This window comes from Neofelis nebulosa, chromosome 6 (assembly GCF_028018385.1).
Source record: "Neofelis nebulosa isolate mNeoNeb1 chromosome 6, mNeoNeb1.pri, whole genome shotgun sequence".
Taxonomy (NCBI): Eukaryota; Metazoa; Chordata; class Mammalia; order Carnivora; family Felidae; genus Neofelis; species Neofelis nebulosa.
In genome coordinates, this window is record NC_080787.1 from 45,494,165 (window position 1) to 45,519,728 (window position 25,564).

The 25,564-nt window shown below is 55.5% G+C and overlaps 1 long non-coding RNA gene across 1 annotated transcript in view; it reads right to left on the minus strand.

The window, feature by feature from the left end:
- The window catches only part of LOC131514273 (uncharacterized), a 32,915-nt gene extending 8,294 nt beyond the window's left edge, over positions 1-24,621 (minus strand). Inside the window, exon 1 of the long non-coding RNA XR_009263003.1 lies at positions 24,472-24,621. This is a non-coding gene — a long non-coding RNA (uncharacterized LOC131514273). The remainder of the gene's footprint in view (positions 1-24,471) is intronic.
- Between the last annotated feature and the right edge of the window lie 943 nt (positions 24,622-25,564).

A 25,564-nucleotide genomic window follows, 5' to 3' on the forward strand; every position in this document is an offset into this window, starting at 1 on the left:
CCCTCCTACACTGTTGGTGAGAATGCCACCTTGTGCAGCCACTTGGAAAACAGTGCGGAGGTTCCTCAAAAAATTAAAAATAGAATTACCCTGGAGAGTACGGGTGGCTCAGTCTGTTAAGCGTCTGACTTGGGCTCAGGTCATGATCTCATGGTTCGTGAGTTCAAGTCCCATATGGGACTCTCTGCTGTCAGTGCAGATCCTGCTTCAGATCTTCTGTCTCTCTCTCTCCAAAATAATAAATAAACATTAAAAAACTGAATTGCCCTATGATCCAGAAATCATACTACTAGGTATTTACCCAAAGAATATGAAAACACTAATTTGAAGAGATACGTGCTCCCCTATGTTTACTGTGGCATTATTTACGATAGCCAAATTATGGAAGCAACCCAGGTGTCCATCGACTGATCAATGGATAAAGCAGATATGGTGTATATACACAATGGAATATTATTCAGCATAAAAAAGAATGAAATCCTGCCATCTGCAGCAACATGGATGGAATTCGAGAGTATAATGCTAAGCAAAAGAAGCCAGAGAAAGACAAACACCATTTGATTTCACTCATATGTGGAATTTAAGAAAGAAAACCAAGGGTAAAAAAAGAAAGATAAACCAAACCAAAACAAAACCAAGAAAACGGACTCTTTTTTTGTTTGTTTGTTTTTTTCAGACTCTTAATTATAGAGAACAAATATATGGTCATCAGAGGGCAAGTGGATGATGGGGAGGGGTGAAATAGGTGAAGGGAGTTAAAAATACACTTATCCTGATGAGCACTGAGTCATATACAGAATGGCTGAATCGCTACACCTGAAACTAATATGCCACTGTATATTAACTGCACTGGAATTAAAATAACATTTTAAAAAAATTAAAAAGAAGGTGAGGCCAAAGATGCCGCCCACCTACTACTATGGATCACAGCAGGTGCAGTGTGGACCTAGCAACAGAAGCAGCTTCCTATCATGGCACTGCATGTGGTTCTGGAGCTGGTGACCTCACGATTGCCAAAGACACAGCAGCCTCTTTAGGGGCCCAGATCTGTGGGCATTGAGAATTGTTCCTGTAAGTTCAACCTTGAGTCTCTGTCTTTGGCCTTCCAGTAGTTCTGCAGAGTTTCGTACTCTGGAATAAATCTCTTCCATTTAAACTCACCACAATGGATCCTGTTCCCCGCAACAGAGACCTGACGCCCTGGGCTTCGTATTTTATTCCCAGCTCCGTCTCCTGCTCTGTCTCTGAGATGTGGACGCGGGTCTACCAGAAAACCAGACCAGAGCACATCCTGGTGACAATCGCCTGCCCTGTTAAGAACTGCCCTTGCTTGCCTTCTGACAGCGAAGCACTGTCACTTGGCCAAGACTGTCTCCCAACTGTCTCTTCCCTCTGGAGGGTTTTCTTCTAGGAGTTTCCTTAGACCCTTGTGCATGTCTGAATCCCCATCCAGAACGGTAGGTAGATTTTCATTTCGTGTCAGTTCTGATGCGAGGGCCTGGACCGGTGTGTGAGGTAAAAAGCATGAGGCTGGTTCTGGACTCGGAAGGACGGAGGGCTCTAACCAGCTAGTATGGCTGCCGTGGTGCGGAAGTGGATGCTGACAGTGGGCAGGCTGTGTGATTGCTCCCATATTTGAGGGAGAAGTGAATGAAGGTGCTTTCTGCCCAACTCAGACAGGGGGTCCATTCAGCCACACACTCCCCAGGCAGCTACCCAGCCTGAATGCCGCCACCCAGCTTTCTGACACGACCTCTGATTTCCCCACCTAAACATTTGTTCATTGATGCATTGCACCGACTATTCCCGATGCTTCCTGACTCCTGTCTCCAGCTTACATCCCCAAGCCATCGCTCCAATGTTCACACTAGCTGTCACGCTACCCTGGGGAGTTGAACCCAGGAAAGAGCTGGAGCTGAAATGGACTAATTCTTAAGTCCACACCTCCTCCAGGGAGAGCCTTCACCTCCAGGCTCCCCGAAGGCCCTCCTTCACACGTCTCTGTGCCCAATCAGGGCTGGGCACTTGGGAAGTGCTCGAAAAACCCATGGATCAGTGAAAGAATACACACAGATTGCCCAGGAATGATCTCACCAACCACTGGCTTCCCTTTCCCATTCTTGCCTCTTGCCCTTTCCCGCACTCAAATACCTTTGTTGACATTGACATCTGGCCTCCCAAATCTCCAGGAAACTTGCACGCAGTGGGCCCCCACCCCCTTGCATCCCATCTGAGTCACTGTTGAACCTAAATCCAGCCTGCTGCAGAAGCCAGCTGCGGTGGAATAGAAATTGTGTCCTTCGGGGGGGGCCCCCAGGCTCTCTCGTTTGAGGGAGGAGAGCCACCCTCTAGGCACAGTAGAGATGGTGGGGAGAGTGGTAAGTCATTTTCCGGGGAGGAAAACCATCCCTGAGCCCACCGCACAGCATCCTTGCTCTGGGCTCCTGCTCACCAGCCACACTCTTTCCACTTAAAGGGAAACAGATGGTGTGGTTAATTGGGGTGTCGTAGTAGGCTCTGGCCCTCGTTAAGGCCGAGGGTGGGGACAATGAGTGATTTACCGGGTCATAAACAGCAGCTCAAGGGAGGGTCCGTGCCCTCATGCCCACAGCCCCTGAGGATTGAGCAAGCAGTGGCCAGTGGCCAGTGGCCACTGGTCTTGGGCCGTGGGGTCAGGCTGGAGTTCAGACGGGACGGGACACTCGTCACCTCTCCCTGATCACTGGACTCTAAGCTGAGGCAGCCCGCGGCAGCAGAGTGCAGCGACAGCTCCTGGGGGGGGTCCAGATGCTCACAGCTGGAGAAAGTGAACACTGACCTGGGAGGGGCGGGCAACAGCAGGGTGGAAGGGGCAACCACAGAGAAGCAGGGACACCCAGGGTAGGATGGGCAGGAGCTACTGGAGGCCGGGAGATCCCAGAGGGGTAACCGGGGCCTGCCTCTTCCCACCAGAGGCACACAGCCCCAGGCACACCGCCCAGCCCCAGCCCCTCACACAGAGACATGTGTAGGAAAGGCAAGTCCATCCCTCTCTCCAGGGAGCCCGACGCCAGAGAGAGGGAGTAGTTAAGAGCCCAGCTGCCTGGGTTCAAGCCCCAGCCCTGCCCATCACAGGCCTGTGTGACCTGTAGCCCCTCTGTGCCTTGATTTCCCCGTCTGTAAAATGAAATAACATTTCCCCATGAGAATTGCCTCGTTAGTAGGCTCAGAACGGCACCTGGCACACAGCACTATGTATTTGGTTCAGGTGATTATATTTAGGTGACAGACCCTGTGTTGATGAACTGGGCGGCAGCGGGGGGGGGGGGGGGGCGGGGGGGGGCGCGTTCTCACCCTCCCCTGTAGCCAGCAACAGCAGCCTCTGGGGAGCATCTCCTTGCATATCCTCTGAGTCTCCTCTCTCACCCCACCAGGATCCCCAAGTGACAGCAGAGACAAGGGGCTCCAACCCTAACCAGAAAGTGAACGAGCCAGCCAAATCCCAAAGACAGCCTGGAAAAGCGTGGAGAATGAACACTGTTGACCGAGCACCTGCTGTGTGCCAGGCCGGACGCTGGAGTTTTATCCGCACTTGCTCACTTAGTTCGTGGTAGATTTTGCTGTCCCATTCTATAGATGTGAAACCAAGGCCTCGAGAATAAGTGTCTAAAATCACCCAGACAGCAAGAGGAGGGGCTGGGGTCGGGACCCAAGACTTCCGGCCTCCAGAATCTGAGCTCTTTCCTCAAAAACAGCTACTGATGTCACAAATACTGAGGGACTTTTAAACTAAGACTCTTCCAGACCTAGAAAATTCCAGTCCTGGTAAGTAGAACCCAAGAGCCTATATTTAAATACGATAGCTGCCCCTGGCTTTGGACCTCCTCCCACCCAGTGTGGGCCCCCTCTCAGATGATAGGCGGACAGGATGCAGAAGAAAAAGGGAGACGGAGCCCAGTCAGCCTGCACTGGTTATTTCTGGGGGATAGAAGCATCACCCCTGCCTCTGTGCCCCCTTTCATCCCCAGGATCCCTCACTCTCTCTTAGAACCGAGGCCCAAACAGGCAGAGGGGGCCAAAAGAGGGCAAGAAAACATGTCTCCAACACGTCTTGGAGTGGGAGGTCCAAAGCATGGGGTGCGAGGAGCAACAAGGTCGATGGGGCCAGCTCCTCTGTCCATGGCAGGGGCACAAGTGGAACACAGAGGGGACTGACGCGCCAGACAGCACCAGGGGCCCCGTCAGCTGGGGGTGACCAGCTCTGCGGTGGGGAGCTCCTTTTAGACCAGCCCCTCCTCTCGTAGCACAAGGATATCCCTCTCCCCACTCTGACATCTCCCCCAAACACCCCCGGACATGATGAGAGAGCCGCCCCAGGCTCCCTGTGCTGCGGGGGCAGCAGACGCTGGTCTTCAGTAAGGAGTGGAGAGGGATCAGCACACATCACATCACGCTTGGCACGGCCCCCATTGGCGGGCACTGTGCCACTGTGTCGGCCAGCCATCTCCCCGCAGAACCTTTGTCAGCGGAGGAGGGGCTGGCAGGGGGATCGGCCCCCACGCTGAGCGGCCCAGACTCAGGAAGCCCCCTTACTGCCACCCCACCCCCTGTCCCCAAGCCCTGCCTCCCCTGGGCCTGGTTTGTGATTCCTTTTTACTAGTGTGATTATTTGCTTTCAGCCTCTCTCCTGGCTCCGTGAGAGCCTGCGTGCGCGGGGGTCACCAGAATATCCCGAGCACCTGGTGCATTTGTTGAATGATGAATGACTTGAACGCGAGTGCCACGTTCCTGTCCACGCCCTTGCCCCTATAGGTGCCCCGTGCTCAGACGTGGTGGGACGAGGAGCCCATCTTGCCAGAGCTGGTAACTCAAGGTCAACCTCAGAGCAATGCCAAAGCAGTTAATCAAGGAAGGCTTCCTGGTGGAGGTGGGCAGGGAGTGGAGGCGCCTAGTCTCACATCTGTTTTCCCTGCTCATCACCTGTTTCCGGCGGGAACTCCCAGAGGGCAGAGGTCATGTCTGGGTCTCAGGGCCACCGCCAGCACAACCTCATTGGAGCTGCACATGCCTGCCTCACTGTCAACTGTGACTCATGGCTCATGAGCCTTTCCTCTTGACTAGGGATCAGGGAGCAGTTATTACAGTAACATTACTAACCTCGTATCGTGGCTGTGACCACGCTTACGTTCACTGTTCCTTCCCCAACCCCAGGCCAGAGCAGTGATCTCACCCTTGGGGGTCAGCAAGCAAGGATAGAACTATTCCCCCAGAGGCAGGGGTTGGCCTTGATGGGTCTGGACTGCCTGAGAAGCCCAGAATCTGGCCCTTTTCCCTCAGAACTGGTTGCACATCCTGGCCCCCCCTCTCCCCAAAACAGCCAGCTAGGGTAGGGGCTAGTCCCCTGCTGCCTCCTCCCCCACCAGGGTGGGCACAGGAGAAAGAGAAAATGGTCGGAGCTGCCCTATGCCTGCCTTTCCCCACCACTGGGTCCAGGATGCTCACATGCTGGGGAAAGTTGTATAGAGGAATGTGGCCATAGTGGCCAGCTCCCGCAACCAGCAGAAATCCCCGAGCCTGTCCATAGGCCCTGTTCAGACACGTTCCCTGACCATGGCACTGAGTAAGTGCTGAGGAGACACCTGCGGACTGAGGTCACATCCCTGCCTGCCCTCTCCTCCCAGACAGGCCCCTCCTGGGGCCCAGACCATTCTAGTTCCTCCTGTCAGACCATGAGAGGGCCCAAGGCATTTACTCCTACAGGAAACACTCAATGGGGAAGAAAGGAACACACAAGAGCTGGGCTAGGACCCCAGCTGGGTGCTTTTAGGGAAGTTACCCAATTTCTCTGGGCCTTAATTTCTTTTTTTTTTTTTTTTTAATGTTTATTTTTGAGAGAGAGACAGAGACAGAGGGAGAGAGAGGGAGACACAGAATCTAAAGCAGGCTCCGGGCTCTGAGCTGTCAGCACAGAGCCCGACGCGGAGCTTGAACCCACAAACTGCGGGATCATGACCGGAGCCGAAGTCGGACACGTAACTGACTGAGCCACCCAGGCACCCCCGGGCCTCAATTTCTTCAACTGTAAAATGGGACTAAGACTAGCTACTTCTTGGCCTGGATCTGCAGTGGGTGAATAACAGCCGAAGGCAGCCACTCTTGGAATTTCACTGCTGCCGTTAACAGCTCCAGGCGGTAAACGTAGTAGTCCCCCCTTATCTGTGGGGGGTGCTGGCAAGACCTTTAGTGGGTGCCTGCATCCACAGATAGTATAGAACTCCACATATGCTATGTTGCTCCCATACATATATCCCTGTGCTAAAGTTTAATTTATCAGTTAAGCGCAGTAAGAGATTAACAATAATAACTAATAACAAAATAGAACAATTATCACAATACAATGTAATAACAGTTACGTGAATGTAGTCTCTCTCTCTGTCTCTCTCAAAATATCTGTACCATGCTTACTGTTCTTGTGATGAGGTGGGATGAGAACATTCCCAGGTGATGAGATGGGGTGAGGGAAATTACAAAGGCATTACAGTGTAGCCTTATGCTACTATTGACCTTGTGATTCTGTATCAGAAAGAAGATCGTCGGCTTCCAAATTGCAGTTGGCAGGTAACTGAAACCGCAGAAAGCGAAACTGTGGGTAAGGGGGTGGGGGACGCCTGTACTAAGTATCAGGAAGAACTGAGGCTTCAGAGAAGGGAGAGAATCAGAGTTGCTTGAAGAAGGGAGTTGGGAAGGCCCCACCTCCTCTCTGCCAATGGCAGACTAAAGGAAACAAGGGCCCTGTGGCAGACACGGTCTCCCAACATCCACTGTTCCTTTCTCCTCCCCGGTTTTCAGCCAGACCCCCATGATGGATAAGGCCCTAGTGCCCAGCTTCCCTTGCAGCTCGGTGTGGATGGGTGATCACGCTCTGGCCAGTGGGTTATGAGCAGTGTCTGTTCAATTTCCAGGAAGGGTCCAGGGAAAGGGTACGCCTTTCTCCAGCCTTTCTCCCTCCTTTCTACTGGCTAGAGCTCCAGCAACCATCTTGAACAATGAAGTGACCTTGGAAATGGAAACTACACCCAGCAGATCAATAAGAGAGAAGGAGCTGAGACTCTGACGGCCTGTGGTTGTCAAACCAGCCTGGGGATGTTTACTTGCAGACTTCAAGTACAAGGAGCAAAAAAGTTCATCTCTATCTTGTTTAAACGGAACTTAACTCTGATATAGACCCCTCCTCTGGTAGAATCACCTCAAGATTCACGTGTGGCTAGGTGTTATAAAGAACAGTTGCCCAGGATGTGACATCCCCCCATGAGGAACACTCCCTTTTTTTTTTTTTTTAATGTTTCTTTATTTTTGAGAGAGAGACAGAGTGTGAGCAGGGGAGGGGCAGAGAGAGAGGGAGACACAGAATCCGAAGCAGGCTCCAGGCTCTGAGCTGTCAGCCTAGAGCCCGACGCAGGGCTCGAACCCACAAACCGTGAGATCACGACCTGAGCCAAAGTCGGACACTTAATTGACTGAGCCACAGAGGCACCCCAGGGGAGGAAGAGCATTCCCTCCTGCATGCCCTCCATGGTCAAGAGAAGTCCTGTTGGGAGGACTTAGCTCCAGGAGGATCTGGGGATGGATGGATGGGTGAATGAAAAGAAAAAAGAAAGAGAAAGAAAGAAAGAAAGAAAGAAAGAAAGAAAGAAAGAAAGAAAGAAAGAAAGAAAGAAAGAAAGAAAAGAAGGAAAAGAAAGAAAGGAGGGAGGAGTCGAGTAAGTGGGTGAAATGAGAAAAGATACCCAGAAGGAAAAAATACCCCAGAAAAATGCTTCAGGTGACAGCCAGCCAGCCAGGCTTCGCGGTATGGGAATAGCAGCATGGCCAACCTGACCCACTACCCATGTCCAACTCTGTTTTCCTATCTGTATTTAGGAATGGGCCTTATGTTGGCCTCACAACTCAAGACAAGTGTGAAGTGATTTTTTCAAAACACACAGAATCAGTGTGGTATTATGTCAATACAGCCCTTAGCAGGCACCCCCTCTCTGATGTTCCTGGGATTCCTCACCTGTAAAGTGGGGATAATAGCAGAACTCCCTTCAGCTGGCTGTCATGCGGATTCAGTGGGGCGATTCCTGCAAAGTGCTTCTCACTGTGTCTGGTGCCTTGGCAAGTGCACAGGGGAACTGCCCAGCACTCACTATTGCTGCTGTTGAAATCCTGCCCTGGTGTAGGGAACAAAGAGGGGCCACCAAACCCGTGGTGTGAGCTTAGGGAAAGAGACGTGGGGCCCTCGCCCCGGAACAACCAACCCCAGCCCTTTAGGACCCTAAAGATCATGTAATGTAAACGCTGTGGGAGAGCCACACCTTCCACCCCATCAGGATCCTGCATGGTCCTGCCTAGGAAGGCACAGGTCTGCCCTCAGTGTGAGTTTCAGGGGTTAAGTAAGATAAGGCACAGGGCTGCCCTTTCTAAAACTCCCCAGGGGGGTACCCGGGGGGCTCAGTCAGCTAAGCAGCGGACCCTTGATTTCAGCTCAGGTCATGATCTCACGGTTTGTGACCTCGAGGCCCACGTTGGGCTCTGTGAGGACAGAACAGAGCCTGCATGGGATTCTGTCTCTCCCTCTCTCTGCCCCTCCCCTGCTCGCTCCCTCGCTCCCTCTCTGTCTCAAAATCAATAAATAAACTGAAAAAGGGGGGCAGAGGGGATTTTACGAGGGGAAATGAGGGTTGTCCTAGCTCCTTGGAGCAGCGAATGAGGAAATGAGGAAAAAATAACCTTACATGAAAGTCGCTGTGATTCCAGGTGGCCTAAAGGAGAATTCTGACGGCCCCGCGGCATGAACTGTGTAGGGCAGGGAGCTGTTGGACGGAGTGATGAATAAAAGGGTCTTGGAATTCTAAGAGCAACCTCCAACCAGCAGCTGAACTTCTGAGCCTCTGCTCCAAGCTCTATAGAATCGGACAAGGTAATGATTTGGGGCGTGGGTTTGGAAATCGTGCGCAGAGGAGTCTGAAGCCGCTTTGGACAACGTTATCTAATTGCGTGCCTCTGTTTCTTCTTCTGTTTGAAACAAAACAAAAACAAAACTGAGCCACCAGGACGATCCATTCAGGGGAGGCCAGCTGAGAGCCTGGCCCTCAGGACAAGCTCCATAAATATTCTCTAGTAGGCTGCTATCTTTCTCCTGTCTGGGCAGGAATCGGACTGAAAGTCTCTCTCTGAGTTCTTTTCAAGTCTAGAACTCCTTGACTCCACAATCCTGTGGTTCCCTGATTCCGATTCTGGGACCTAAGGATTGGGTATGACACGACCGGATGGCTCCGCTGTGCACACCCCCGGCCTGGAGGCCCCACCAGCAGTCTGCATCATTTTGCTTCCACGAGTGGGTTTCACCCTGCCCATCACGTGTCCCCCAGCCCCGTGGCAGCCCCAGTGGCCCCGCCAGCCTTCTCTGACCCCCGCACCATGCCTTCACCTAAAGTCAGGGCAGTGTGGATCCCGCCCCACCCCCAACCGTCTTCCTCACACCTATAGTCCCCTGACAACGTCACATGCTGTGGAAGTTGGCAGGCCCGGAGGGGCCACAGATGCCAACACAAACATCATTCCTGTAGAGGGAGAAGAGCCCATGGGAGTTATTTTTAACCTGTTGATCAGAGACAATATCTCCAGCTCCGGGCTGGAGGCTCTGAGGGGAAAGTGACTTGTCAGGCCTTACCTCAATGATTCCCAAGGACACTGGGCTGCAGGCACCCCAGGCCTCACCCCACTTTGATGGAGAAGGGAAAAGGGAGACACAGCTCAGGACATGCCCCATATTGTCTCCAACAGTCTCAACTGGGGTTGAGCTCAGCCAGGAAGAACAAGGACGCCATGAATCACAGAACATTGAACCCAGAGGTGGGTCCTCTCCAGTCCCTTCGTTGTTCAGCTGAGGACGCTGAGACCTGAGAGAGGAGGCCCAGCCACGCTGCCAGTTAGCGCTAGCTCCCTTCTCCCTCGTCCATCCACAAACCTGACACTTCAATAACTCTCCAAGGCTCTATCCAGGGGGCCACCTCGCCCTACCGCTCTGCCCAGTGGACCACCTTTCCTCTGCCCACTTCCCAGTCTGTCCCATCCCGGTGGACTGAGCCCCCGACAACCCCACGATGAGGCCTCTAAGCCCTGCCTCACCCTGCAAGGTCTTCCCAGGCGCCCAAGCAGCGCCCCCTGGAGGCCAGCAGCGGCAGTAGCCAGGGCAGTGGGTAGTGCCATGGTGGCTGGAGGCCCAGGCGAGGACGTGCAGGCCAGGGCGTGCCTGCGTGGGGGGAGCAGGATGGAGCTTCTGCCAAGAGCCCGCTGCCGGCTGCTGCCGAGCCTGTGCTCGCCAGAAAGGGGGAGGCCAGACAATGGACCCCACAGCCCAGCCTCCCGGCCTTGGCCCCTTGAGCTGGGCAGGCAGCTGCCGCCTCCACTGGGCCCTCACGTAGCCCACGTCCTGCCTGCTGGGTGGCCCTTATCACCGGGTACGTGCCAGAAGCCCACGTGCCTACACTCTGCAGTGGAGAGGGGACTGGAGGTCAGGGTGGATGGCACCAATGGGGAGTAAGGCTTCCTGGTCCCCCCCACCACCCCCGGCCACTCTCAAGGAGGGGCCGGAGCAGGCCCCGCGTACCCTTTGGGGAATGTCCCAACCCCAGAGAGACCTTAGCCGCGTCTTGCCCAGTTTCCCAACTCTTAACTACTCTTCTCCTCTTGGACCGAGAGGGTTGGGGGTGGGGGAGAAAGGAGAGATGGAAATCTTCGCATGAGTACTCCGGCTCCCCCAGCTCACAAAGACGGGGCGTGCTTCAACATAACAAGCACCATCACGTTATACCCATCGAATACGTGGGGAAACAGAGGCACAGAGAGGTTGAGTAAACTTAACCACAACCAAACAGCAGGTAGGGACGGAGTCAGAATTCAAAGCCAGGCAGGCTGAGTCAAGAGCCAAACCATTCCTCAACCGAATGCGGCAGGAGCAGGGATGGGAGTGGGCAACGCTCAACCTCCTACCTCACGGGAACCATGGCTTTGGGGTCTGACAGACGTGGGCTTCAAGCCAGGAACTGTGTGCTCCAGGCCAAGTGAAGCCCCTCTCCGGGCCCATGCTTCCTCAGCTGTACAAGGCCCACGGCGAGGTGGTAAGTGCGCAGCGCGTGCCTCACTCATGGAAGGTGCGCTCCCCTTCACCTAGCAGAGCTCAGGGTCCCTCCATCGAGTGACTAGAACGTCCTCTAGCTGGTTGAAGGCCGCCATGCCAGCCTGCACTCCCTCAGGCCAAGCCCACAGAGCAGTTGCCTCCCCTGGCACTCGGGCTTTGCTGCAAGAAAGCCACTAGCACGCCCAGCCACGTAGCCCCTGTGCCACGGCTGCCTCAGCCCAAGCACCGTCATTTAACCGTGGGCACTGGGTTCGCCCTGTCTTCTCCCCAGCGAGCCTGCGAGCACCCGCGGTTGAGCTGAGGAGGATGGGCTGAGGGCAGGCACTGTGTCTCCCCCATCAGATCAGCGGCTCCAAAGGAAGACGGGGAAAGGTGCTCCCTTTGACACAGACACTCCGAGCTGGGGCTCCCTGAAAGCAGAGGCTTAAGCAAGCCACGTCATCCGGGCTAGCTGGCTGAGCGCACACTTATCAGCAGGCCCTGCTCCCATTTCCGGTCTGCCACCCAGGAGCTGTGTGACCCTGAGTAGGTCCCTCAGCCTCTCTGAGCCCTTTCCTCACTTGTCAAATGGAGATCGCATTCCCTATCTACCACATCCCAGGCTTGTGAAGACCAAATGAAGCCCCATGTGCGACACTCCCTCCTCATGACCTCTGCTAGGGAATTAGGACTCCATTAGGGGGGCGGGGGAGGGGGCCGTCCTGACTGGGAGGACACAGGAGACAGGCACAGACGTCAGAGAAAGAGGGAAGCAGGGGGTTTCCCCATCGTGATGTGAGGCCTAAGGCTGCTCGCGCAGGGAAAGAAAGCTTGAGGGGGCTGAGTCACCAGCCGTGTGGAAGATGCTGGGAATCTGCTGGGAGATTCCTAGCCACTGGGAGTGAAGTGACCACAGGAGGGACCACAGGAGACACAGGGAAGCCTCAAGGAATGAGGAGATGACCGAACAGCACAAGGAAGGGAACTGTGGCAAGGCTTCTCTTCCGGCACTCTGGAGGAAGCTGCTTGAGGAGCGAGACTGAGCCCTGCCCTCACACGGATCTCAGACTAATGGGGACACACAGCCCTGCCCTCAGGGAGCCCATTCTGAGGGGGAGACAGAGCCCTGCCCTCAGGGAGCCCCAGTCTGAGGGGGGAGACACAGCCCTGCCCTCAGGGAGCCCATTCTGAGGGGGAGACAGAGCCCTGCCCTCAGGGAGCCCCAGTCTGAGGGGGGAGACACAGCCCGGCCCTCAGGAAGCCATAGTCTGAAGGAGGAGACATGGCCCTGCCCTCAGGGAGCCCCATTCTGAGGGGAAGACACAGCCCTTCCCTCTGGGAGCCACAGTCTGAGGGGAGAGACACAGCCCTGCCCTCAGGGAGCCCCAGTCTGAGGAGGGAGACACAGCCCTGCCCTCAGGGAACCCCAGTCTGAGGGGGGAGACACAGCCCTGCCCTCAGGGAGACCCAGTCTGAGGGGGGAAACACAGCCCTGCCCTCAGGGAGCCCCAGTCTGAGGAGGAGACACAGCCCTGCCCCCAGCGAGCCATAGTCTGAGGGGGGAGAAACAGCCCTGCCCTCAGGAAGCCCCAGTCTGAGGGGGGAGACACAGCCCTGCCCTCAGGGAGCCCTAGTCTGAGGGGGGAGACACAACCCTGCCCTCAGGGAGCCCAGTCTGAGGGGGAGACACAACCCTGCCCTCAGGGAGCCATAGTCTGAGGGGGGAGACACAACCCTGCCCTCAGGGAGCCCCAGTCTGAGGGGGGAGACACAGCCCTGCCCTCAGGAAGCCCCAGTCTGAGGGGGGAGACACAACCCTGCCCTCAGGGAGCCCTAGTCTGAGGAAGGAGACACACCCCTGCCCTCAGGGAGCCCCAGTCTGAGGGGGAGACACAGCCTTGCCCTCAGGGAGCTCTAGTCTGAGGGGGGAGACACAACCCTGCCCTCAGGGAGCCCCAGTCTGAGGGGGAGACACAGCCTTGCCCTCAGGGAGCCCTAGTCTGAGGGGGGAGACACAGCCCTGCCCTCAGGGAGCCCTAGTCTGAGGGGGGAGACACAGCCCTGCCCTCAGGGAGCCCCAGTCTGAGGGGGAGACACAGCCCTGCCCCCAGCGAGCCATAGTCTGAGGGGAGACACAGTCCTGCCCTCAGGGAGCCCCAGTCTGAGGGGGGAGACACAGCCCTGCCCTCAGGGAGCCCCAGTCTGAGGGGAGACACAGTCCTGCCCTCAGGGAGCCCCAGTCTGAGGGGGAGACAAAGCCCTGCCCCAGCGAGCCATAGTCTGAGGGGGAGACACAGCCCTGCCCTCAGGGAGCCCCAGTCTGAGGGGAAGACAGAGCCCACCCTCAGGGACCCCAGTCTGAGGGGGGAGACACAGCTCTGTCCTCAGGGAGCCCAGTCTGAGGGAGGAAACACAGCCCTGTCCTCAGGGAGACCCAGTCTGATGGGGGAGACACAGCCCTGTCCTCAGGGAGACCCAGTCTGAGGGGGGAGACACAGCCCTGCCCTCAGGGAGCCCCAGTCTGAGGGGGGGAGACACAGCCCTGCCCTCAGGGAGCCACAGTCTGAGGGGGCAGACACAGCCCTACCCTCAGCAAACCCCAATCTGAGGGGGGAGACACAGCCCTGCCCTCAGGGAGCCCCAGTCTGAGGGGGGAGACACAGCCCTGTCCTCAGGGAGCCCTAGTCTGAGGGGAGACACAGCCCTGCCCTCAGGGAGCCCCAGTCTGAGGGGGGGAGACACAGCCCTGCCCTCAGGGAGCCGCAGTCTGAGGGGGGGAGACACAGCCCTGCCCTCAGGGAGCCACAGTCTGAGGGGGCAGACACAGCCCTACCCTCAGCAAACCCCAATCTGAGGGGGGAGACACAGCCCTGCCCTCAGGGAGCCCCAGTCTGAGGGGGGAGACACAGCCCTGTCCTCAGGGAGCCCTAGTCTGAGGGGAGACACAGCCCTGCCCTCAGGGAGCCACAGTCTGAGGGGGCAGACACAGCCCTACCCTCAGCAAACCCCAGTCTGAGGAGGGAGACACAGCCCTGCCCTCAGGGAGCCCCAGACTGAGGGGGGAGACACAGCCCTGCCCTCAGGGAGCCGCAGTCTGAGGGGGGAGACACAGCCCTGCCCTCAGGGAGCCCCAGTCTGAGGGCGGAGACACAGCCCTGCCCTCAGGGAGCCCTAATCTGAGGGAGACACAGCCCTGCCCTCAGGGAGCCCCAGTCTGAGGGGGGAGATACAGCCCTGGCCTATGGAAGCACCAGTCTGAGGGGAAAACATAGCCCTGCCCTCAGGGAGCCCCAGTCTGAGGGGGGAGATACAGCCTTGCCCTCAGGAAGACCCAGTCTGAGGGGGGAGACACAGCCTGCCCTCAGGGAGCCCAGTCTGATGGGGGAGACACAGCCCTGTCCTCAAGGAGCCCCAGTCTGCGGGGGGAGACACAGCCCTGCCCTCAGGGAGACCCAGTCTGAGGGGGGAGACACAGCCCTGTCCTCAAGGAGCCCCAGTCTGCGGGGGGAGACACAGCCCTGTCCTCAAGGAGCCCCAGTCTGAGGGGGGAGACACAGCCCTGCCCTCAGGGAGACCCAGTCTGAGGGGGGAGACACAGCCCTGTCCTCAAGGAGCCGCAGTCTGAGGGGGGGAGACACAGCCCTACCCTCAGCAAACCCCAGTCTGAGGGGGGAGACACAGCCCTGCCCTCAGGGAGCCCCAGTCTGAGGGGGGAGACACAGCCCTGCCCTCAGGGAGACCCAGTCTGAGGGGGGAGACACAGCCCTGCCCTCAGGGAGCCACAGTCTGAGGGGGGGAGACACAGCCCTACCCTCAGCAAACCCCAGTCTGAGGGGGGAGACACAGCCCTGCCCTCAGGGAGCCCCAGTCTGAGGGGGGAGACACAGCCCTGCCCTCAGGGAGCCCCAGTCTGAGGGGGGAGACACAGCCCTGCCCTCAGGGAGCCCCAGTCTGAGGGGGGAGACACAGCCCTGCCCTCAGGGAGACCCAGTCTGAGGGGGGAGACACAGCCCTGCCCTCAGGGAGCCGCAGTCTGAGGGGGGGAGACACAGCCCTACCCTCAGCAAACCCCAGTCTGAGGGGGGAGACACAGCCCTGCCCTCAGGGAGCCCCAGTCTGAGGGGGGAGACACAGCCCTGCCCTCAGGGAGCCCCAGTCTGAGGGGGGAGACACAGCCCTGCCCTCAGGGAGCCCCAGTCTGAGGGGGGAGACACAGCCCTGCCCTCAGGGAGCCCAGTCTGACCAGAAGAGATAGGAGGTCTGCCTTCAGGGAACTTCCAATGCGATGAGGAAGTTGTACTGACGTCTGCCTAAGGGAAATTACCCTATGAAGAGGAGGCTGAGCTCTGCTCTCAAGAAGCCCCAGCTTAGGCATCCATGTCTGCAGGAACACATGCTTGAGTGAGTGCTGTGCATTTGGGTGCTGGCACCTTTCCTGTCTTCCTTCAGACCCCCTACTCTGATGGGGGAGACATGACCCCCACCCCGGGAGAGCTCTCTGTCTGAGGGCATGTGTGCCCACGAGCACGCAGGCTGAAGTGAAGGGGAGTGGGGTACACGTGACTCTGTGGAGGCCCTGTTCTTACTAGGGGATGCCTTCCTGATGGGGGCGGGGGGAGGCGGGTAACTCCTCACAGGAGGGAGGGAGGATCCTTGGTTGAGCCCCGGGTTGGGGATCTTCCCCAGAAATGCTCTGAGAGCCTGGAAGATAGAGGGTGGAGGGACACAGAAGTGCTGCCACATCTGGTCTGGGGGTGGCCGGGCGCGCTGCCCCAAACAGCTGGGCCACATCTGGCTTCCAGACATCCACTCTTGCTCCATGATTCACTCCAGCCTCACATGTCTGCCGAGATGCAGAAGGCAAGGGCTTCAAGCTGCACATGTTGTCCCGCACGCATGCGCAGCCCCGGCATTCCCAGGAGAGGGTGCCTGGGGCTGGGAGTCGGCAGGCGCCCCTTCTTTTCCTACCCCTGGCCCCGGTGTCACCTCTCACATGAGCGCTGCTGCCATGGGGATGGGGGTTCAGTTCGCCCTTGAGTCACCATGACTCAGTCTCCCGCCTGGAACCCTCACACTCAGGCTTCGTGGGCTTTACACGGGGACGGTGAGCAGGCTTGGAGTCAGCAGGAAGGAGGGGGCAGAGCCAGACAGGAACTCCTGATGCCCCTCACCCAACCTTTCCTAGGCAAGGAAACCTCCGTGAGAGCAGGGGATGGGGCCAGGGAGAGAAAATAACATGCCAAGGAGGGGAAAAGTAAGAAACATATGGCATTCCCCCCTCACACACTGGGGTTCCCTGAGGACAGGGCTGTATCTCTCCTCAGACTGGCGCCCCTGAGGTAGGGCTCTGTCTCTCCCCTCAGACTGGGGTCCCTGAGGGCAGGGCTGTGTCTCCCCCTCTCAGACTGGGGCTCCCTGAGGACAGGGCTGTGTCTCCCCTCAGACTGGGGTCTCTGAGGGCAAGGCTGTGTCTCCCCTCTCAGACTGATGCTCCCTGAGGGCAGGGCTGTGTCTCCCCCCTCAGACTGAGGCTCCCTGAGGGCAGGGTTGTGTCTCCCCCGTCAGACTGGAGTTTGCTGAGGGCAGGGCTGTGTCTCCCCCTCAGACCACGTCTCCCTGAAGACAGTGCTGTGTCTCCCCCTCAGCTGTGATTTCCATGAAGGCAAAGGCTGTGTCTTTCCCATCAAACGGGATCGGAACTGGATCTCTTTTAGCTTTAGAACGGGTGATGCATAGACCAACCATATCATTTGGGTTTTTCAGGCCGGTTGGAGGTAGAAGGGATCAACTTCCCAACAAACTCCCATCCTGAAGGATGACAATTATCCTCGCTGGCAGGGGCTCCCTCAGTGAGCAACCTGTTCCCAGCAACCCACCCACCCTTCTGAGTGGTCCCTCCTGCAGTCTAGCCCCAGTAGCTCACACTAAATCATCTGCAGGGTAGGGTGGCCCCAGAGGACGTGTGTGCAGGGCCCAGCTGGACGTGGGAGTCCTGATGAAAGAGCCGGCACTCTCTGGGGTCACCGTCTCATATCTGGCTCAGTGGCAGGGGGGTAGATCCAGCTCCCCTTAGTCCCGAAGCCAAGCTTGGGGAGCAATAGACAAGCCTGGGTATCTGTGGCCTGGGAAGGCCAGGCTGGGCAGGCTCCGGCTTCCATGAGTCCAAATCAGCACAAGAAGTGGGTCCCAGCCCCCTCAGCTAGTCCTTTTCCAGCATGGTGGCCCCTGGATCAGAGAGAAGAGGCCTCCTATCCCAGCGGGTCACTGCAAGAGGGCCACCCCATCCTATAGTGGGTACGTTCAGTAGTGAAGGAAGCAGGAAGCAGGACGGACAGGCCTGGAATCTCTCTCGAGACCCTTAGTCACCTTCCCATACCCGTAGCAAGGCTCGCCCCAATCTTCTATCCCACTCCTTACCTCCTACATCTCTTTCAGGGAAATGAACCAGGAGGTCACGCAGCGCTGGGGTTGGCGTGGTCCAGAGGAAGCAACAACTTCTGGCCCTCCTTGTCCCACTGGCCACCCCACCTTCAGGCTGGTGGGATCAGAGAGTCTGTGCCTCCCCACCTGGTACTGAGAATTGGGCATTGCCGTGGCTGAGACTGCCCCAAGATGCCAACCCCACTGTACAGATGTCCTGGGACTACGGCAGAGCCAGGGTGGGTCCAGCCCTGGAGTGAGCCGGCCACTCTGCCTAAGTTAGGGTGGTCCCTCTCCCAGTCAGGCTGTGAGCTCCCTGAGGTCAGGGACTGGTCTCCGGCTTCCTGAAAGGAGCTTGATAAATGTGGGCCAGCCCTGGGGTAGGAGTGGGGGATTCAGGCAGGAAGCCTCCGACCTCAGTGTTGTGGTTGCCTTATTGGTGTCTCCGGCCCTAGTCCTAGAGAGCACACAGAAGCTCGTAGGATTCTCCAGATCCTCTCCTCCTTTCCTTCACTTTGTATTGCCCCCCAACCTGACCAGGCTGGCTGCAAGGCCTCCTTATCTCTGGGCCCATCTTTGCCCACAAGTTCCCCTTCTCCGTTCCTGGAAGCCCCAGGTTCCTGGTGCCTGGGGAGGGAGGGTCGAGGGTATACAGGCAGACCTGCCAGAACGGACCATCTCTGAAGTTCCCGAGCCTGATGCAGGAACCCTCTCCCCCATGCTGGCAGGAGGGCTGGCAGAAGCCGTTGTGCCAACCTCTGTCCCTGGGCCCCAGACAGGTGGCTGTGCTAGGTCCAGCTCGACCAGTGTCCCGTCCTCTCACCCCTTCCCCTAGCATCACCCCTCTTTCAAGTACAGGCCTTGCTGCAACCGGATGTCTGGGCACAGGCTTGTCCCCAAGAAACCCATCCCCCGCCCTGCCAGTTTCTGCACATCCTGCCCTCCCTCCCTCCTTTCCCCACGCGAGCCATCTCCCTCCGGGCCACTGTGCTCACCACACTCTCTGCAGAGCCCTGACCCACGTGGAGAGCCAGCCATGCCCCGCCCCACAGCCAAGGAACAACAGAAGGGTCTCAGCAGAGACCGAAGGAAAGGAAAAACGACCCAGCTTCCCCAATAGCTAGCATGCCTCTGTCTTCACCCAGCCCGCTCTCCTATCTCTACCTGTTCTCAGCCTATGCCTGCTCTCAAGGCAGCAAGTTCGCTAGGTGTACTTCCCATTGTGTGGGCGAGGACATGGTCTCTCTCTTATCGGATGCCAAGACTTGCTGCAACCCGACTCGGCAGCAGAAAGAGTTGTCGTCAAGCCCAACCCTCAAATTCACACTGTAATCTAGAGGGAGGCTCTCACAGAACCTTCTGGCTTCAGTCACTATTCCTACGTTATCCAACCTCTTGGTCAGGTAGCTTTCTTCTTTGTACATCTCTTAAATTACACGGGAACACAACATTCACCCTCTTTACCATTCTAAAGTGCAAGTTCGGTGGCATTAAGTGATTCACATTGTTGTGCAACATTACCGCCATCCTTCTCCAGAAGTCTTTTTATCATTCCCCAACCGAAACTCTACCCATTAAACTCTAACTCCTCATTCTTCCCTCCCCACAGCCCCCGCAACCATCATTCTACTTTCTGTTTCTATGTGTTTAGTACCTCATTAAAGTGGAGTCATACGGTATTTGTCCTTTTGTGGCTGGCTGATTTCACTTCGCATCATGTCTTCAAGGTTTGTTCTTGTTAGTAGCGTGGGTCAGAATTTCCTTCCTTTTTAAGGCTGAATAATATTCTATTGTACGTATAGACCACATTTTGTCTCTCCTCTTGGGTAGCCTGTTTATTAACTACTTTTTTATCTTTTTAAATTTTTTTAATGTTTATTCATTTTTGAGAGAGAGAGAGAGACAGCACATGAGTGGGGGAGGAGCAGAGAGAGAGAGACAGACAGACAGACAGAATCAAAAACAGGCTCCAGGCTCCGAGCTGTCAGCACAGAACCCGAAGCGGGGCTTGAACTAATGAACTGCGAGATCATGACCTGAGCCAAAGTCAGATGCTTAACCAACTGAGCCACCCAGGCGCCCCAATTAACTACTTTTTTAGAAAGTTAAGCCACTATATTCTCAGAAGAAAATGTCTGAAGAGTTCAGAAGCAAAAAAAAAAAAAAAGGGGGGGGGGGGGAAGGGAGGGAAAGTTCACCCCAATCTGCTCAGAGCAAACCCCTGAAGTTTTTGAAGCAGAGGGCAGATAGATTTATACACAAATAGCGTTTTTCACACAAATAGTGACACACTCCTCGCCGGTACTTCTCAAATGCAAAATTCATCAGAATCCCCTTGAGCGTGTGCTAAAACAGACCTCTGTGCCCCAGCCCCAGGGTTCCTGACCTAGTTGTTCTGAGGCCACCCAAGATTTGGGGTCTGCGGAATGCTGGTGCAGCCCAAGGGGGTACACTTCGCTGACTTCCACCATCTAAGCAGTGTCCTGTCACTTGCTTTTACACTTAGTGAATACTGACACTGAAAGCTGAACCTCATTCTTTTTTAAAAAAAGATTTGATCTTTAAGTAATCTCTACACCCAATGTGGAGCTCGAACTGACAACCCTGAGATCAAGAGTCATATGTTCTTCTGGCTGAGCCAGCCAGGCACCCCTGGAGCTCATTCATTTTAACCACCGCATACTACTCTGGTCTTTGAATGCCCTATAACATAGCTAATCAGTGCCTTATGGATGGGCTTGACATTGCTTCCTGTTTTTTTAGATCTGGAAATAAAATTGCAGTGAACACAGTTATACATATACTTTGAACACTTGTGACTTTTGTGACAGTGTATCTGATAAATTCCTAGATGTGGAACCCCTAAGCCAATGGTTTGTGAATTAATTCTTCTCATGTGTATGGCCAACCTCCTTCACAGGTGCTGTTGCCTTCCCACCAACTCAGAGGATGCCTGTATCCACAGTCAGATTGGGGAAAAAAAATCTTACTGTTTCTTAATTTTGATTTCTTGTATTGTGATGGAGGGTGGGCATTTGCACCTGTTTATTGGCAATTAGTACTCCCTTTTCTGTTCATGTGTTTTGCCCAATTTTCTATTTGCTTTTCTTTTCCTTGTTGACTGTATGAACTCATCTGTCATATATATTGAAAGTACTTTTTTCTGGTTTATTTGCCTTTAGACTTTAAGATACTACTTTTTGAGAGAGAGAGAGAGAGAGACAGAGCAAGTGAGCAAGGGGCAGAGAGAGAGAGGGAGAGAATCCCACAAGGGGCAAAAAGAGAGAGGGAGAGAGAGTGGGGGGAAGAGAGAGAGAAGAGGGGTTCAGCCGAAGCAGGGCTTGAGCTCACCCTACGCGGGGCTCAAAGTCAAGAACCACGAGACCATGATCTGAACCAAAGTCAGATGCTTAACCAACTGAGCCACCCAGGTGCACCAAGATATTACATTTTTATGCAGCCCATTTTTTTAAGTCTTTCCTTTTGTGACTCCTATGTTTTATGTCATACTTTCCCCAATCCAAAAATATGTATTTTTTAATCATGTTAACATTTTCTTCTAGTAATTTTATGATTTCCTTTTTACATTTAAATATTTGGTCCATCTGGGATTTATTTCAAAATAATGAATAGAAAACTGGGCTTTTTTTTTCCTAAACAGCTAGCAAGTTGTCTAATTTGATTATAATTCATTTTTTTTTCTCTAACATGTTCCTTTATCACATATTCAATTTCCATTTGTTCATGAGTGTGTGTCTGGACTCTATTCTGTTCCTTTGATCTGTCTGTCTGTTCTCGTGCCAGTACCCAACTGTTTTATTACTGGAGCTTTATACAACATTTTAGTAGCACTGGCCGCCCCTCATAATGCCTGTTTTTCAGAATTTTCCGAGCTCCTTTTGTATGTTTACTTTTCCAGATGAACTTTAATATAATTTGTCAAGTTCAAAAGATCTTGCTGTTTTTCACATCCATGAACAGATGTGATTTTCTAATTTCTCAACCCAGAGCAGAAGAGAAACCAGTGAAGAATGAGGTGGGGTTGTGGTCTGCAGGCAAAGTGACGGTGATTGATAGGGCAAGCGACCGCTGATCGGGAGAGAGTTGATGAAGTGAAGGGAATAGAAAAAGGAGACACAAGAACCGTGAAACGTAGCCATCATGGAATGGGCCTTTAGTGGGGGGCCCAACAAGACTATATTACAACCAGGATAGTGATGGCCACTTGTAACCACAACTCTGAGTCATAAAGACTCACATGGTCTGTAACCTCTGATTAAGAAGGCAGGAAAGTGTGTAATACCCACTAGTGATTTCCATTCCAAAATACCTTTTTAAGGGCTCAGATATTAATGTTTGGAAAACTAATGTGCAATGGTTCATTCTTGGATGATGACAGAAGTATGACAATGTTACTGGTTCCACTACAGTTTTCTCAAAACCCACCTCTAAATTCCAGGGAGCTGCCAGCTCTGGGATTTGAATTTATTCCATCCGTGGAGATGCAGCTGAGGGAAACGTCCCCAGCCTCTCAGCCAGTTTACACACAATAATACAAAAAGATTTAGCTCTTACTGAGCATCTGTCTCCCAACACGTGAGGCATGTGAGATGCAGACTACATTTTAATTCCCAACAGCCCCCCGAGATGAATGCCATATTCCCATTAGACAGGAAAATGTAGCTCAGAGAGCTCAAACTTGGGCAAGTTCAAGTTAATGTGTGTGACAAAGAACCCTCAGCCACCGTCACCCACATGCCGCTCACCAGCCCCCTTCTACTCATTCCCACTACCACTACAGGAGGTCCAAAAGGGAACCAATCCTATCCACACACCCCTTCACAAAGCCGGTCCCTGCCTTACCCAAAGCCTGCACAGCTTAAAGAGGCCTCATCCCATGTCTCAGCCATGGGGAGGGTGGAGTGAGGATACTAAGTAAGGAAGAAAGGGACAGCTCCCAAGCCACCCACTTACCAGCCCCTTGAGATCAGGGACTCAGGAAGTCCCAGGAGGGTGCTCCTGGGACTTGGCACACACTTCCAAGACCAGCACCGCCTGCCACAGCCTGGCGTGGCCTCCCGGCACTCACTGGTTATGTCAAGGCATAGACTCTGTGTTCACCATACCACACCTCTGCCAGCGGTGTGGGCTGAGCCCAGTCCCATGCAGGACACCCCAGGGAGTGGGAGTCTGCAGGTGACAGACAGTGGGAGGAGGTGACAGGGAAAGGCACACCCTTGGGAGTTCCCCATCTCAGAAAAGATAGAGGTCAAAGCATTTTTCCTTGACAGCCGGTTTTGAAGGCCCTCTAGAGGCCTTACCGGCCTGCCCTGGATTCAGGTACAGAGAAGTGGGAGGGTGAGGGCCTCCAGGCTGAAAGCTACTGGGGCAAAGGCAGGGCTATAGGCTCCTGAATCTAGTCCCCAAGGAACCAGAGTTTTCAGCCCTCCACAACCCCCTGCCCCAGCCTAGGAACCTGCTGACTGTAGAGCAGTGACCCCGAGGGTGAGGAGGGCAAGCAAATCAATTCATTCCAGCACCCACTAATCGCGAAGCGCCTACTATGAGCAAAGGACCGTGCTATTGGGGTGGAAGATGAAAAGGGGACTGGGTAGAGGTGAGGTTCGCTGGAGTGGGGACGGAGGGCGGTGGGAAGGCCTGGAGCAGCGGAGGCCCTACTCCCTGAGCATCCTCAACCTCGGCACACAGAGGAGCCGCTCGCTCCGGAGCCCGGCGCGCGCGCGCTCAGGGCCCGCGCCGCACGCGCACGCGCGCTCGCAGCCGCTCCCCCGCCCGCGCGGCTCCGGCTCCCGCGCGCGCGCACTTGAGGCCTCCCTTGTGCGTCTCCTCCATTCGCTACGTGCAGAATGGTCCGTCGGCAGCAGCTGCAGCGCCGGGTGGGAGGGGGAGGAGGAGGGGAGGGGGAGGCGGCGCCCAGGTCTGGAGGAGGGGCCGCGGCGGGCCAGGCTGGGGAGAGCTGGGGGAGAGGGGCTGGCGGAGAGGGGCTGGGGGAGAGCCCGGGTGGGCACATCGCTAACCCCTTTCACCTCCCTCCTTTGCCATCGTCCGCTGCTGCTAGACCATTATGGCCATCCCCCTGTTCCCAGCTTGGGCGTCCTGGAACCTAGCCGATCGGGTTTTTCTCCGTGTTGTCCCCTCCCCAAACCCCAAACCCAAGAAAGAAACACTCCTGGTGTCCCGTCGCCCTTCCCCCCCTCGCGCCCCCCCCCCCCCCCGCCGCCCCGTCGCAGTCCCAGTAACATTCCCAGGCTTTTGTGTGAGATGACCCAACAGTAAGCCTTTCCCCACCTTTCATAGGGTGGGGTACCTAAAAGATACTGTAGCCCCACTCCCCTTCTCCTCTCTATTATGTCCCTGGAGGAAGTGGAATGTTCAGGATGAATACAGAGCCTATTTCCCAGTATTTCCAAAATGGGAAGGCCAGAATCTCACCATGCACACCCTGACAGGATGGCAGAAAGGTCTGATGGCCCAGAAGAGCAGGCTGCTGCCCAGGGCCCTAGGGCCACATTCACAGAAATGAGTGTCAGGGCCCCTCCTAGACTGGCATGAATTCACCTGTATTACCAGTTTGTGCCCTAGACACCTGTTTGTAGAGAACTCTCCAGAAATGTAATGGTGAGAGGCCACCAAGGGATGGATCTTAGATCCCTGGTGGATCCCAAATTGACCAGCTCTGCCTCCTGCCAGGAATCCAAATGTGGCCCAGATATCCACAGCAGCCCCTCCCACCGGGTGGGATAACAGCTATTTTCTGTGGCACCTCCCAACCCTTCTCCCAGGGACAGGGGAGGAAACGTGCCATTGTCCAGTGCCCCTTCCCCATTAGGGCTGCTGGGAGGGGGCAGCTCCCTCATCCTTTCCTTCCTGGCCCCAGGGGGGCCCACCTGGGTTCATCTCCAAGACAGCCACCTAGGTTCAGCCTGCAGTCTAACCTCTGGCACTCTGCTGACAAGTTAAGTCCAGATCCTCAGGAAGTAAGGCGTCTTGGGTCAGTTTCATTTTACACAAACGGACCCATGAGCCTGGACTTTGTACAGAGCTGGATCCAGGGAAGCGGATTGTCTGTTCCTTCCCTGGTGCCTCAGTCTTTGGGGGGCGCCCTCTGCTGGCCACTGGGAAGTGCAGGAAAGAGCAGACTTCTGCAGATGAACTGTCGGAGGGTCTGGAGAAGGGGACAAGAGTCACAGAAACAAGTGAAAACCAGGAGCCAGCTGAGAGTGGCATACTGACCACAGATAAGAGAGGCATGCTGAAGCCTTTCTGGAGGTGGGGAGTTTTAAGCTGGCTTTCAGTAGACAGAGGAGGGGAAGCCACGCTGGCAGATGGGGGCTCAGGACATACCAGAAGCAGCCTTTTCTGTGTGTGGAACCCTGCCCCTGCCCTAAATGGCTCACACACCCACTGATGTGTGTGGTGCCCCGCCAGGACTGGGAGAAGTGGCCCCCAAAAGAAGTCCGCAACTGACAAATCTCTGTGTCCATCCCCACCCCCCAAACACAAGGATGGCCCAAGCCCAGGTCTGTGGCATGGTGGGGCTCAAGGTAGGGTAGGGGCCTGAGTCACAGCCTGGTGTGGTACTGCCCTGTCTCGGGAAAGGCCAGGTCAACAACCCATCACTCTGCCTCTGGCCGCCAGACATCCTCCTCGTCACGTCTCACACGTGGGGCCAGGGGGGTGTCAGGGCAGTGTCAGGGTAGTGTGGGCCATGTTAGTGCTAGGGCCTGTGCTTCAGGGCCACAAATGGGCAGGAGAAAAAGAATGAAGGGCTTCTCACTGCTGTAGCTGGAGGAGTTTGGGTTAGAGGGAGGAGAGACTGGATGGACGCCTGGGCATCTGGAGTGCCTCCTGGTATGTCGGGTAAGGGAGGCAACAGGTGCCACCAAGAACTGGCAGCTCCTAGAATCTGTCCCTGAAGTTGCTTTTTCTAAGGAGGGTCACCCTCAGGGCCTCAGTATCTGCACAGGCCCTTGGGCCAGG